The sequence below is a fragment of the Lissotriton vulgaris genome, chromosome 3_1, assembly GCF_964263255.1.
Source record: "Lissotriton vulgaris chromosome 3_1, aLisVul1.2, whole genome shotgun sequence".
In the NCBI taxonomy this organism is placed as follows: domain Eukaryota; kingdom Metazoa; phylum Chordata; class Amphibia; order Caudata; family Salamandridae; genus Lissotriton; species Lissotriton vulgaris.
The window spans coordinates 1240470300-1240483080 of record NC_141689.1 but is presented as its reverse complement, the minus strand read 5'-3'; positions in this window follow the sequence as shown (position 1 = coordinate 1240483080).

Below are 12781 nucleotides of genomic sequence, written 5' to 3'. Positions count from 1 at the left end.
GGATGGAGTTTTCAAGGGTAGAGAGACCTGCTATATCTACGAACTTTGAAAAGAGAGTATGCGCTGTGATGGCGAAAAGACAATTTTTAATAATATGCATTTTAATGTTGTGTAGCATAATGATGTTTTTGATTGGCTATGCTCTGTTCATCTTTCGAGTTACCTTCGTACATAACACTCAGCCCACACCTCCTCCTACTGTTTCCCCACATTCTTTTCACCCTCTGCCTGAACACGAGTCTGCCAGAAGATTAGAATTTGTAAATAATTCATTCGTCCAACTCCTACACCAACACCAGTCCGTAATGAACACCCCGAACTGTTGGGTATGTGGACTTATGCCACACACGACAGATAAGGGTATTCCGTATTTTGTCCTGCCATTTGGTTACCACGGTTCTCTTTGGGCATTTAGAGCAATGTTCCTGTTCGCCCTCGAACCATATGTTCCGGGGAAAAACTCAAGCAACAAGGCACTAGTGGCGGGAATTAGGAATATGAGTAGGGATGTCGACACATACAAAACGATCCCCAGAGATGAATTAATGCCTTACAGCAGATGGAATATAACTCAATATGGAATTTCCTTGGCTGAGAGTTTGAAAGCAAATAAATCCTCCCCAGTCTGGATAGTACCCCACCAAGGTCACTTATGTCTGCAGGGAAATGGCAAAAACCCTAGAGACCAGTTAGGGAAGAGTGTCTGTACTGACACTTACGTTTTGCAGTCTCAGACCTCCCCTTCATTCCTAGCAGCTAAGGGTACCTACTTTGTCTGCCACGACAGAGCGTATACATTGTTGCCCCCTGACTTCTCGGGCACATGTTTTATCTCGTTTCTGCTGCCACCCACCTACACGGCTGAGGCAGATTACCATCGGACAAGGACAGTTAGGGGTGTTGTGAGTAAAGACGACACTGCGGGTCAAGAGTTTGGAGACTTCGCAAAAGGTTTTCTGCCGTTTTGGGGGCCTATGGTGAACAGCAGGAACATTCGCCAATTGACGAGAGTAGTTGTATCCGCCGTGACTGAGACGGCCGGTGCCCTTAGTAACTTGACTGCTGAGCTCCAGTCGGACCGCCTTATGACTCTTCAGAACAGAGTTGCCCTAGATGTCATACTTGCAGACCGTGGTGGTGTGTGCAGAGTGATCCAATCCAGTTGCTGCATTTTCATCCCTGATAATGCTCCGACAGTGTACCAGGCCATCTCCAAACTGCACAAAATCTCTGATTCCCTTCACGTGGATAAAGGGGATTGGTCCTTGCTAGGGTGGTTCTGGGAACTGATATCTGCCTGGGGATGGAAAACTCTGATATTCATTGGGATGATTTTAGCCATTCTGTTTATGTTCTGCCTGTTTCTGCAGTGCGCTCCTGCCATATGTGGCCTCTGTGCTACCTCATGTGTAAGGAAGCCTGTGTCAAGAGACGAACTGAGCAACAGGATGATGCTACAGCAGCATCTCCATGACTTCATGAATACAGATTTGGACTCCGATTAGCATGAGTCATTGCCTATATAAGGGCAAAAGGAGGGTCTGTGGTTCTGAAAATTCTGGGCCCTGCTATAATATGGTACCGAGGCCCAACACTCGTGTCACAAAATATCATCGTACCACAACGAATTTGGTATCGGCAGACCGGTAATGATTAGGATATTATCCCTATGCATTTGCGTCGTGATTGAGTGATGCTATCACCTTTAAATCGTGGTTCCCGTTCCGAACCCTCGGGTTCCATTTTGTAAACGGCATCCATCTTGTGGCTTGCCCTCATATAGTCAATTGATTGAGGCCGAGTTTGATCTAAAAGGACACGTTCACCTTAGCTGTCTTCCCCATGACCTGGCCGAGCTGACTCCACTGCCTTCAGCCAAACCTGTGCGGACAGTCCCCCGCCCAGTGGCCGAGTAAGATAGCATCAAGGCACAACATGCCATAAACCATTCACTACATACCAACCAATGTTATCCGCTTACATACACCTGTCCCTGTTCTTTGTTTATGGCCAGTTTTACGATAAGGAGGTGCCCAATTTTATTGGGGTTTCATCGATAGCTGATGGTAGTTCTGGGCCGAGCTGGGTAATCTATCAGGAACTGGACATACGAAATTGTAGGCTGGCCGTCATGACTTTGCTTTTCCTTTGTTGTATAAATATGTATATGGTTGCATCATAAAACAAGGAATTCTTGCCTGAAGTGTAATATTATGTATAAAAGGAGAAGGCTAGTTCTGTAAAAACGAACAGTCTCCTGAGAACTTACATCCTGTGCTGTTGTACTTCTAGGACGCTTGTTACTTGGTTTCAGACAATAAAACTCGATCTCTGACTTCACCTAGAAGACTCCGTGTTTCTCTGGTCCGGAACAGGGAGAACTCAGAGGTCTTCGGGTGTTATCCCCTGGCACCACCGGGTTCCTAAAAACCCGGCACCTCAGTGAGGGTGTGTGTGAGGGATTGAGGGGGTGTGAAGGTGAGGGGTGTGAGGGTGAGGGGGTGAGGGTGAGTGAGGGTGAGAGGGTGATTGAGGGTGAGAGGGTTGTGAGGGTGAGGGAGGTGAGGTTGTGAGGGTGAGTGAGGTTGTGTGAGGGTGAGTGATGGTGTGTGAGGGTGAGAGGGTGTGAGGGTGTGTGAGGGTGAGGGACCAAAGTAAATGGTGGCAGGGCAGACATCATAAGACAGGGAGAAGAGACTGCTTGGTGACTGCGTTAGTCAGTTTCAGAACCAGGAGGGTCAGAGTCAGCGTAGTCTGCGAGGGATCAACGTGTCTAGAGGCAAAACATAGCGGATGTAGCATTGCAGCTAGCAAGTCGAGTGTTTTCAAGCTGAGTGTCCCTAGAGAGATAGCAATACAGCAACAGCATTTGAGGAGCAAGGCTACTGTAAACAAGCATGGCAGGCTTTCACCTTCGTCCCGAAAAAAACCCGAGAAAGGTGAAGAGAACGCCGAACAAAACACGGCTTCCACGCAAAATGGATGCAAAAAAAACCAAGCTCTCGGCAATGCTGTGGCGGGGGGGGCGGGGGAGCGGGAGCGCATTCCTTTGAAGTCTGATTGGGGGGCATGGGAGCAGCTTGGGAGCCGATTCCTTTAACCCCTTCGCTGCGGCGGGAATTCCGCCGCAGCGCTAAGGGGGCGGGGGGGTCGAGCAGCGCTCGCATGCTCGTGACGGAGCCGCTCCGTCACGAGCCGCGGTTGAGCTGTGCTCGTGACGGAGCGGTTCCATGACGTACGCGCCCGCTCAATTGAACGCTCAGCGCAGGAGCAAAATTCGCGCCGCGCAGGCGCGCCGAGCGGGCCATGACGGAACCGCTCCGTCATGAGCACAGCTCAGCCGATGCTCATGACGGAGCGGCTCCGTCATGAGCATGGGAGGGGTTAAAGTCTGATGCCGAGGCTCAGACAAATGGTGTTGTGCGAGTGGCTTCCTTTGAAGTCTGATGCTGAGGCCGATGGTGTTTGATGTGCACGCGCCTGCCTCACATGCCTGCCTCACATGAACTGTATGCGGTCAGCAGGCTAGGTAGACTTTCCGGGCTGCTTACTATAATCTCGCCTATTCAATCCCTAACGGAATAGAATAGCCAAGACCTAAAAATACAGGCCAGCTGTTCACGTTGAAGTTTGCAAAGACCCGGACATGATCTTTAGTAGAACTTTATGTGAAGCCTTCTGCATTCATTTTTAACAAAGTCTTTCTGTCTTTATTTAATTTACTTTAACAGTGAGAGGTCATTAAGGTACCTGTAGGACACTTTTTAAAGTGTTTTCTTGTAACATTTACTGTTTAAAATCTAAACGTATAAAAAGAAAAATACCGGCTTTAGCTGACTTCACTAATTATTTTACTGGCAGAGACATTAAAATACCGGACGTTCTGATATAAAACCGGTCAGGTGGCACTGGCAACCCCACCGGTAATGTATTCGGTCGGCAGGCTTCTGGGATACATTTTAGGACTTGCCTGCTGACAGTGCACATGCGCTGTTGTTGCATGATCTCTTGTAAACAACAAACAGGTTCTAAAAGGGCTTTGAGCCTGGCTGTTACTATTGGTTGGCTTGAGGGTCACTCTCATTTTGATTGGTCAGCATCTCCTACTTTCAATTTCTCTTCAAAGTCTCGTCATTCTGTGTAGCGTGGACCAATTACAGCTTCCTGGTGGTGGCCAGTGTCCTTCCTCTGGCCGTGTGCTTCTTGAGGTACTTTTTATTTTACTTTAATAATAGCACTTCATAAGAGTTGAAGCAATTGGAATCTGTCTCCTCCCTTGGTCCCTTCACCTCCAGCTGTCCTGGAGTTCCTTGCTCCTTCCCACCTCTCATAGGTGTTTACCAAGTCCCTCTCTCATCCTCTTTCCATCGTCTGTTTTCTTTTCCGCTGATTGGTTGAGCAGAGGCAACGCTGCAAGAGAAGAGAGATTTACAGATATTGTTAGCCTAGTAATTTTTTTTATTGCTGCAGCTGAGATTGCGGGTTTAACTATGTAGTTGTAAGTATACTATCAGACCGACAAATTAAATGTCTCTCCTGCAGTACCTCAGACTTTCTTTCAGCAATTACTTCCAATGCTTTTTCCAAACGTGGAAACAAGGGAGGCAGTACAGCTGGGTAAAGACAAGCCTTCAGGTGTTGAGGCCTTCAAAAAATGATTTTGAGCCAACCAGGTGAGAGCTCAGCACATACTGGCAACTTGAGTATACAACGACTTGCCATAGCTTTGTGTAAGATCACCACTAGGCTAATCACTTAAACTCCCCATGCCTAAAAAAAAGTGTATGTGTCCTTTTGTAATGTAACTGTTGCTCATGTAAAGCGTTAAGTACCTTCAGGTTGAGTTTGTGCTATATAAAAGTGTAAAAAATAAATACAAATAACATCATTAGTTTTTTTGAAATCCTTATAAGGGCCATTTTTGTTTTATAGTCTTGTTTGACATGTTGAATAATTCTGTCTACTAATGCACGTTTGACAGCTTAAATTTGAATCTCTTTTAAATGAGGGAGACAAGTTGATTTTTTTTCCTCTCTGCCTTGACTGTCTCTCAACTTCTCTATGTGGCTCTTTTCCATGGGCGTCCGCAGAAATGTTTCCAGGGGGGGCACATTTTTAACTTCATCACCACCCCCCTTGCACCCTTCTCCCCTCTGCATTGCACCCTTCTCGCCCTCCCCTTGCACCCTTCTCCCCCTCCCCCTCCCCCTTGTACTCTACTCCACCACCACCTTGCACCCTTTTCTACCTTGCATCATTCTCCCCTCTGCTTTGCACCCTTCTCCCCTCTGCCTTGCACCCTTCTCCCCTCTGCCTTGCACCATTCTCTGCCTTGCACCCTTCTCCCCCTCTGCCTTGCACCCTTCTCCCCCTCTGCCTTGTACCTTTCTCCCCCTCTTGTTTGCACCCTTCTCTCCCTCCGCCTTGCACCCTTCTCAACCTTGAACCCATATCCTTCTCTGCCTTGCACCCTTCCCCCCTCCCCCTTGACCCCTTCTCCCCCTCTGCCTTGCACCCTTCTCTACCTTGCACCCTTCCCCTCTCTGCCTTGCACCCTTCTCCCCTCTGCCTTGCACCCTTCTCCCCTCTGCCTTGCTCCCTTCTCCCCTCTGCCTTGCACCCTTCTCCCCTCTGCCTTGCACCCTTCTTGCCCTCGGCCTTGCACCCTTCTCCCCCTCCGCCTTGCACCCTTCTCTCCCTCTTCCTTGCACCCTTCTCCCCCTCCACCTTGCACCCTTCTCCCCCTCTGGCTTGCACCCTTCTCCCCCTCCACCTTGCACCCTTCTCCACCTTGAACCCATATCCTTCTCTGCCTTGCACCCTTCCCTCTTGACCCCGTCTCCCCTCTGCATTGCACCCTTCTCGACCTTCCCCTAGCACCCTTCTCCCCCTCCCCCTTGTACCCATCTCCACCTCCGCCTTGCACCCATATCTACCTTGCACCATTCTCCCCTTTGCCTTGCACCATTCTCCCCTCTGCCTTGCACCCTTCTCCCCTCTGCCTTGCACCCTTCTCCCCTCTGCCTTGCACCCTTCTCCCCTCTGCCTTGCACCCTTCTCCCCTCTGCCTTGCACCCTTCTTCCCTCTGCCTTGCACCCTTCTTCCCTCTGCCTTCCACCATTCTCCTCACTGCCTTGCACGCTTCTCACCTCTGCCTTGCACCCTTCCCTTCTCCCCTCTGCCTTTCACCCTTCTCTCCTCTGCTTTGCACCCTTCTCCCCTCTGCCTTGCACCCTTCTCCTCTCTGCCTCTCTGCCTTGAACCCTTCTCCCCTCTTCCTTGCACCCTTCTCCCCCTCTGATTTGCACCCTTCTCCTCTCTGCCTTTCACCATTCTCCCCTCTGCCTTGAACCCTTCTCCCCTCTTCCTTGCACCCTTCTCCCCCTCTGCCTTGCACCCTTCTCCTCTCTGCCTTGCACCATTCTCCCCTCTGCCTTGCACCCTTCTCACCTCTGCCTTGCACCCTTCTCCCCTCTGCCTTGCACCCTTCTCTCCTCTGCTTTGCACCCTTCACCCCTCTGCCTTGCACCCTTCTCCTCTCTGCCTTGAACCCTTCTCACCTCCTCCTTGCACCCTTCTCCCCCTCCGCCTTGCACCCTCCTCTACCTCACACCCTTCTCCTCTCTGCCATGCACCCTTCTCCTCTCTGCCTTGCACCCTTCTCGCTCTCTCCCTTGCACCCTTCTCCCCTTCCGCCTTGCACCTTTCTCTACCTTGCACCCTTCTTTTCTCTGCCTTGCACCCTTCTACTCTCTGCCTTGCACCCTTCTCCCCTCTGCCTTGTACCCTTCTACCCTCTGGCTTGCACCCTTTTTGTCCTCAGCCTTGCACCCTTCTCCCCCTCTGCCTTGCACCCTTCTCCCCTCTGCCGTGCACCCTTCTCTCCCTCTGCCCTACACCCTTCTCCCCCTCCGCCTTGCACCCTTCTCCCCCTCCACCTTGCACCCTTCTCCCCTTCTGGCTTGCACCCTTCTCCCCCTCCACCTCTCCACCTTGAACCCATATGCTTCTCTTCCTTGTACCCTTCCCCTTGACCCCGTCTCCCCTCTGCATTGCACCCTTCTCGACCTCCCCCTAGCACCCTTCTCCCCCTCCCCCTTGTACCCTTCTCCACCTCTGCCTTGCAAACTTTTCTACGTTGCACCATTCTCCCTCTGCCTTGCACCATTTTCCCCTCTGCCTTGCACCCTTCTCCCCTCTGCCTTGCACCCATCTCCCCTCTGCCTTGCACCCTTCTCCCCTCTGCCTTGCACCCTTCTCCCCTCTGCCTTGCATCATTCTCCCCTCTGCCTTGCACCCATCTCCCCTCTGCCTTGCACCCTTCTCCCCTCTGCCTTGCAACATTCTCCCCTCTGCCTTGCACCCTTCTCCCCTCTGCCTTGCACCCTTCTCTCCTCTGTTTGCACCCTTCTCCCCTCTGCCTTGCACCCTTCTCCCCTCCGCCTTGCACCTTCTCCTCTCTGCCTTGCATCCTTCTCCTCGCTACCTTGCACCCTTCTCCTCTCTACCTTGCACCCGTCTCCTCTCTGCCTTGCACCCTTCTCCCCTCTGCCTTGCACCCTTCTCCTCTCTGCCTTGCACCCTTCTCCCCTCTGCCTTGCACCCTTCTCGGCCACCCCCTTGCACCCTTCCCACCTAATGGAAAGGGGCTGCCACCTGGAACAATGGCACTATTTCAAAAGCATGATGGACTAGGGCCGGCCCTGACTGGGCCCACACCGGACGCACTGGCGATCCAGGGGAGGGCAAGTGCCCCCCCTTGCCCCCCCCCCACCCCCTGCGGACGCCCGTGCTCTTTTCCTCTCTGTATCGCTCCTGTTGTCCTTGTTGCACCTCCTATCTTCCCCTTTGCATGTTTCCTCTCACTAAATTTCTCCTTCTTTCTTGTGGCCATACACTTCTCTATGGGCCCAGTCTTTATCTCTGCTCCATGGTTCTAAATGTTGTAGTGCACTGCCAGAAAAGCAGTATGCCACACACTCTGCTGTTTGCATTATTTTCCAATTTAAATTGTTCCATGCACCATTAAGTTTTCCACCTGTTGCAACAGAGGATCTTTGTTGCTTTGGTTGAGTTTCCAACAGTGCGCCTCACTCCTTTTTAGGTTGAGCATTTGAAACCTCTTGTATATACTTTTTGGGTCGCGCATTCTTGACCTCTTGTATATACTTTAGAATATACTTCTCTTGTTAATTAAATCCAACCCCTTGCACGCCATTTATTTGTTTTAGTGTCCTTTAAAAATCCTTGCTTGCTAGCTGTCAGCCCTGCCTCTTTGTCCCTCCTTTTTTCTCTTTATTCCTTCTACGGACCAGGGACTAAGTACTGTATCATTACGTTATGGTTGTTTATTTTGTTTTTTGAGGGATTCTTTTTTTTCTTGGTTTCCTGCCCCTTTAATATTTGCCTGTGTTCAGCTCGGGTCCCCTAGCTGCTTGTTTTTTAATGCAGTATTTGTCCCTCCCACCTTCATCCATGGCGCTGCCTGCCCCTCCCACGACCCCATGTGCCTGGTGCCCCCGCTCCATTCCGTCCCATCCCCCACCCCTCCCACAACGTTACTTGTTTAATTTGATGGTCCATTGGTGCTAAAGTACAACGGAAGGCATGCCTCCTCATCCTTCTTCTGTGTGTAGTTTTGATCTGATTAGACACAGAGGAAGGATGACACTTTACGTCATCCTTGAGGGACTTCTCTGAAGTAGTGGGCTAGGCTGTGGATGGCTCCAACATGGGATTCGAACAACGCAAGCACTTGAGCCAGGACAATGTGTCGTGTAGTTCCTATATTCCCAATAGGCTCTACGCATTGGAATAACATAAACGATAGTGTAGACGTAGGACTAAGGTCGACTAGGTCTCTATTGAATATGTTAGACTTAATTGTGTGTGCCAGCTAGCTCAGAGGTCACTAGAAACTTTCTCGAGTAAACAAGAAGGTGTTTAGCTTTCCTGAATAGAACAGAAGGGATTAGCTTCTGACAACTACATCACATGACAACTTTGTTCCCCCTGCAATAAGAAATATATCTCTAGAGGAGTTGCGGAAACAATAGATAGCTATTTTACTCAGTCAATCATGCATGCTTCGTTTCACCAGAGATGCAGAGAAATAGAGAGACGGGCGTTTTCAATAAAAGGGTTCTTTATTGAGCAGTCTTCTATCTCATGCAAGAGAAATTAATTGCCACAATTGCAATACTTGTCATAAAGTAAAGTGCGTACAGTAAAAGGAGTATTATGAAATAGAACTGCAAAAGCATTTATATGGTTTCTAAGCCATAAGATACTTTAAAATGGATAAAATACATACAATGATAAAATAATGATTAAACGTACTCAACTGGTGTTTCTAAGATACGCCTACCCCAGTGTACTTAACCTAAGCCTAGTACGTGGGAAGGAGTAGATGAGTTACAGTTTTTTGCCAAGAATCTGAATCAAGAATTCTCTATGGGTCTAATCAGCTCCGTACCTTAGGTATAGAATGAAGGAGGTCTTGTATCTCTCTCTCAGGACTCGATCTCCCAGAAACCCGAAAGGGTGACCGGAAAACACTGGAGCTGGATTTCTCGGCAGGAGAAAAGACAGTGTCTCTCTCAGTGCCTCAGCAGGGAGGGTCGGCTTCCTTTGGCACTCACATCAGCAGGGCGTCTGGCAAGTAGATAGCCGATCTGCTCCAAACCACCATGTGTTGCTTAAGGCAGATGTTGGTTTATTTATACCTGGAAGGTGCCGAGTTTGACTTAAGGTTGGACATAAGACGTCACTAAGAACTGGCAGTTCTTTCAGGACTCTCAGGAGTTCTAGGACAAATCAAAACAGAAGCAGGGGAAATTCCCGGGCTGCTAGAGGCTTGGTTTGTTTAAGAACGCGTTGTACTTTCTAGGAGTCTATAGGAGTAGCCTTGTCGTATTTGGACTGCATTGGCTATGACTTAATATGGATATGTTTCTTATGCCTTTATAAGTATATGATTTGTTAGAACCACATAAGGGCATAAATCAGGAATATCTAATTAGGGTCCTAGATACATTCACAACAATGATGATTGCTCTCACACTAAAACTTTTCTCAATAGTAAGCTGAAGGAGCCTGCTGCTGTTTGAGTGCCAGCTTCTGAGCCCTGGATTGCTGCCAGCCAACAGAATCGGATGGCCAACCTCCCGCCGCTTTGCTTGGAAAAAAGCATAAGCCTCTGTTTTCTAGTGTTTCAGTCTGGAACACTCATTTCCACAGATTTGCAAGGAGACAAGCACAGCGGGTAAGGCAGACGCAGGGACACATTCTTATTTTCTATTTTGAATAATATAGGAGGTTCATTATTTACTGGGGCAGAGCTCGACAGTGGCAGACCCATGATATCAAAGCGTGTTCTATGATGTATGAAGGCCCTCCATTAACAATACATCATGTTGGCTGTGTCGGGTTTTCATTCAAGTGCCTAATTGTACCAGAGTAGCTGAATACAATGTATCTGGCACATGGACAGCCTAATTAGGAAGTTCAGGAGCACTCAACTCACAGGCGTTGGCAGGAAATGTTATTGTGTGTGCAGTTCGAGACAGAGAGACTCAACTAGGTCTCTCTACCTTGTTTACTTTAGCCTTGAAAGTTGCTTTCCTCAGCAGCATGATGATGTGATACAATGCAAATGTGCAGCTTTGTTCCAGGCTCACCTTTGCGTGTGTGTGTATATATATATATATATATATATATATATATATATATATATATATATATATATATATATATATATATATATTTACTGAAAAAACCATAGGTTTCAGGGACGTTATAGTTAGTTGGACATTTCACTCGTGCAAAACCGTAGAAATTCCCCCGTTATAGTTAGTTCAGCTAACTATAACTCGCTCCCCCGCAATGCATTGCTAATGACGTCACATATTACATCATTCATGACATGGTCAGTGACATCACTGATGACATCTCTGATGACATCTCAAATGACATCACTGATGACATCATCCAGTGACTGTGTATTTCATTAAAGTTTAAATATGTTTTCTATATATGCCAAGGTGTATTGAAGAATGAGTGGGTGTATAAGTGTCTGGATGAAGGATTTAGTAGGTGCCTACAGACTGTATAAGTGAGTGATTAAATAGGTCTTACTGAACCATGGGTTATTGAATAAACTGTCTGAATGTGTGTATTAGTATGTCTGTTGTGTTGCATGTGTTGGTCAGTAGCTACATGAGTGTCTATATGGGTTATTGATTGGTTGCCTGAGTATTTGTATGGGAGACTGAGTGAGTGTGTGGGTGGGTGGGAGGTGTGTGACTGTGCATAGATGTGTGAGTGATTGATTCACTGGATGTATGGGTTCAAGACTGCATGTGGAAGCAGCTGTATGGGCAGGTGAGTGTGTGTATGGGTGTGTTGGTGAGAAATTGGATGTCTCAGTGGTACATGTCCAAGTAACTACATATGTAAAAGGCAGTGTATGGGAGAGTTGGATTATATAAATTACTATACATGAGAGTCACTGATTGTGAGAGTAGCTGTATGGATGAGTGTGTACTTGTCTCAGTGATTGTATAAGAAAGTAAGTATGTGTTAGTATATGTTTGAATAAGTGAGGTGGTGTGTGTAACTGTATAGCTGAGGAAATGGGAGTGTGATTGATTCTTTGCATGACTGACTAGGTGTGTGAGTAACTCCATGGATGAGTGGCGGTATGTGAGTGTCTGTATAGGTGTATGAATGCACATGATAGTTTGGTATTGATGAGTTCCTGTATGTATGAGTGATTGTATGGGTGAATGAGTGCTAGAGAGCTAGAGTGGATGTGTGTGTAGACCTAGGATTCAGTGAGTGCGTATGTAGTAACCAGTATTGGTGTGTCGATGGTTTCAAAAATGGTAGTCTGTTTTTTACTGTGGGTGTATCAAAGGTTATATTAGAGTGTGAGGAGGTGCATCAGATTTTGACGTGGATGATGTCATCAGTGATGTCATTTGAGATGACAGTGATGACATTAGTGATGTCACTGAGCATGTCATGAATGATGTAATATGTGACGTCATCAGGAGTGCATTGCGAGGGTGCGAGTTATAGTTAGCTGAACTAACTATAACGGGGGGATTTCTATGGTTTTGTACGAGTGAAATGTACAACTAACTATAACGTTCCTGAAACCTATGGTTTTTTCAGTGAATTTCTAAGGTTTGTTACATGCAAATTTCTAACTATAACGTGCATGAAACCTATGGTTTTTTCAGTGAATGTCAATGTTTTTTTAAATGCTAATTTCTAACTATGCCTACAAAATTAGGACATGTGAAGAAAGAGGAAGAAAAGCGCATAAAGAAGCAAGACAAATACAGAAAGAGGCAACAGAAGTCCAGAAAGACGAAGAAAAGTGCAGGAAGAAGCAAAAGATGTGAAGAAAGAACCAACAGAGGAGCAGAAAGTACTCCTGTGCCCCCAACTTTTTAATGATGGGTACTGGTGGCAACTGACTCTGACTAACCGGGACCGGAGCCAGTGCTATGCTAAAAGATACTTACAATGCAGTGAAAACACCTATATACACTAGGGATAACTATGCGTTGGGGTTCCCCTGTGATTAGCATGACCTCCTCTGTATTTGCCATGAGTTAGTGCCTGGGTCATTGCATGAGTGCATGGGTACTGACTGGATGATTAGAGTACTGCAAGGAGAGTGCATGGGGAATTTATAAGTGCTTGGCTTTTGGCGTAGGGATTGGATAAGTACATGATGCTGGATGGGTGATTTGAGGAGTGCATGGGTAG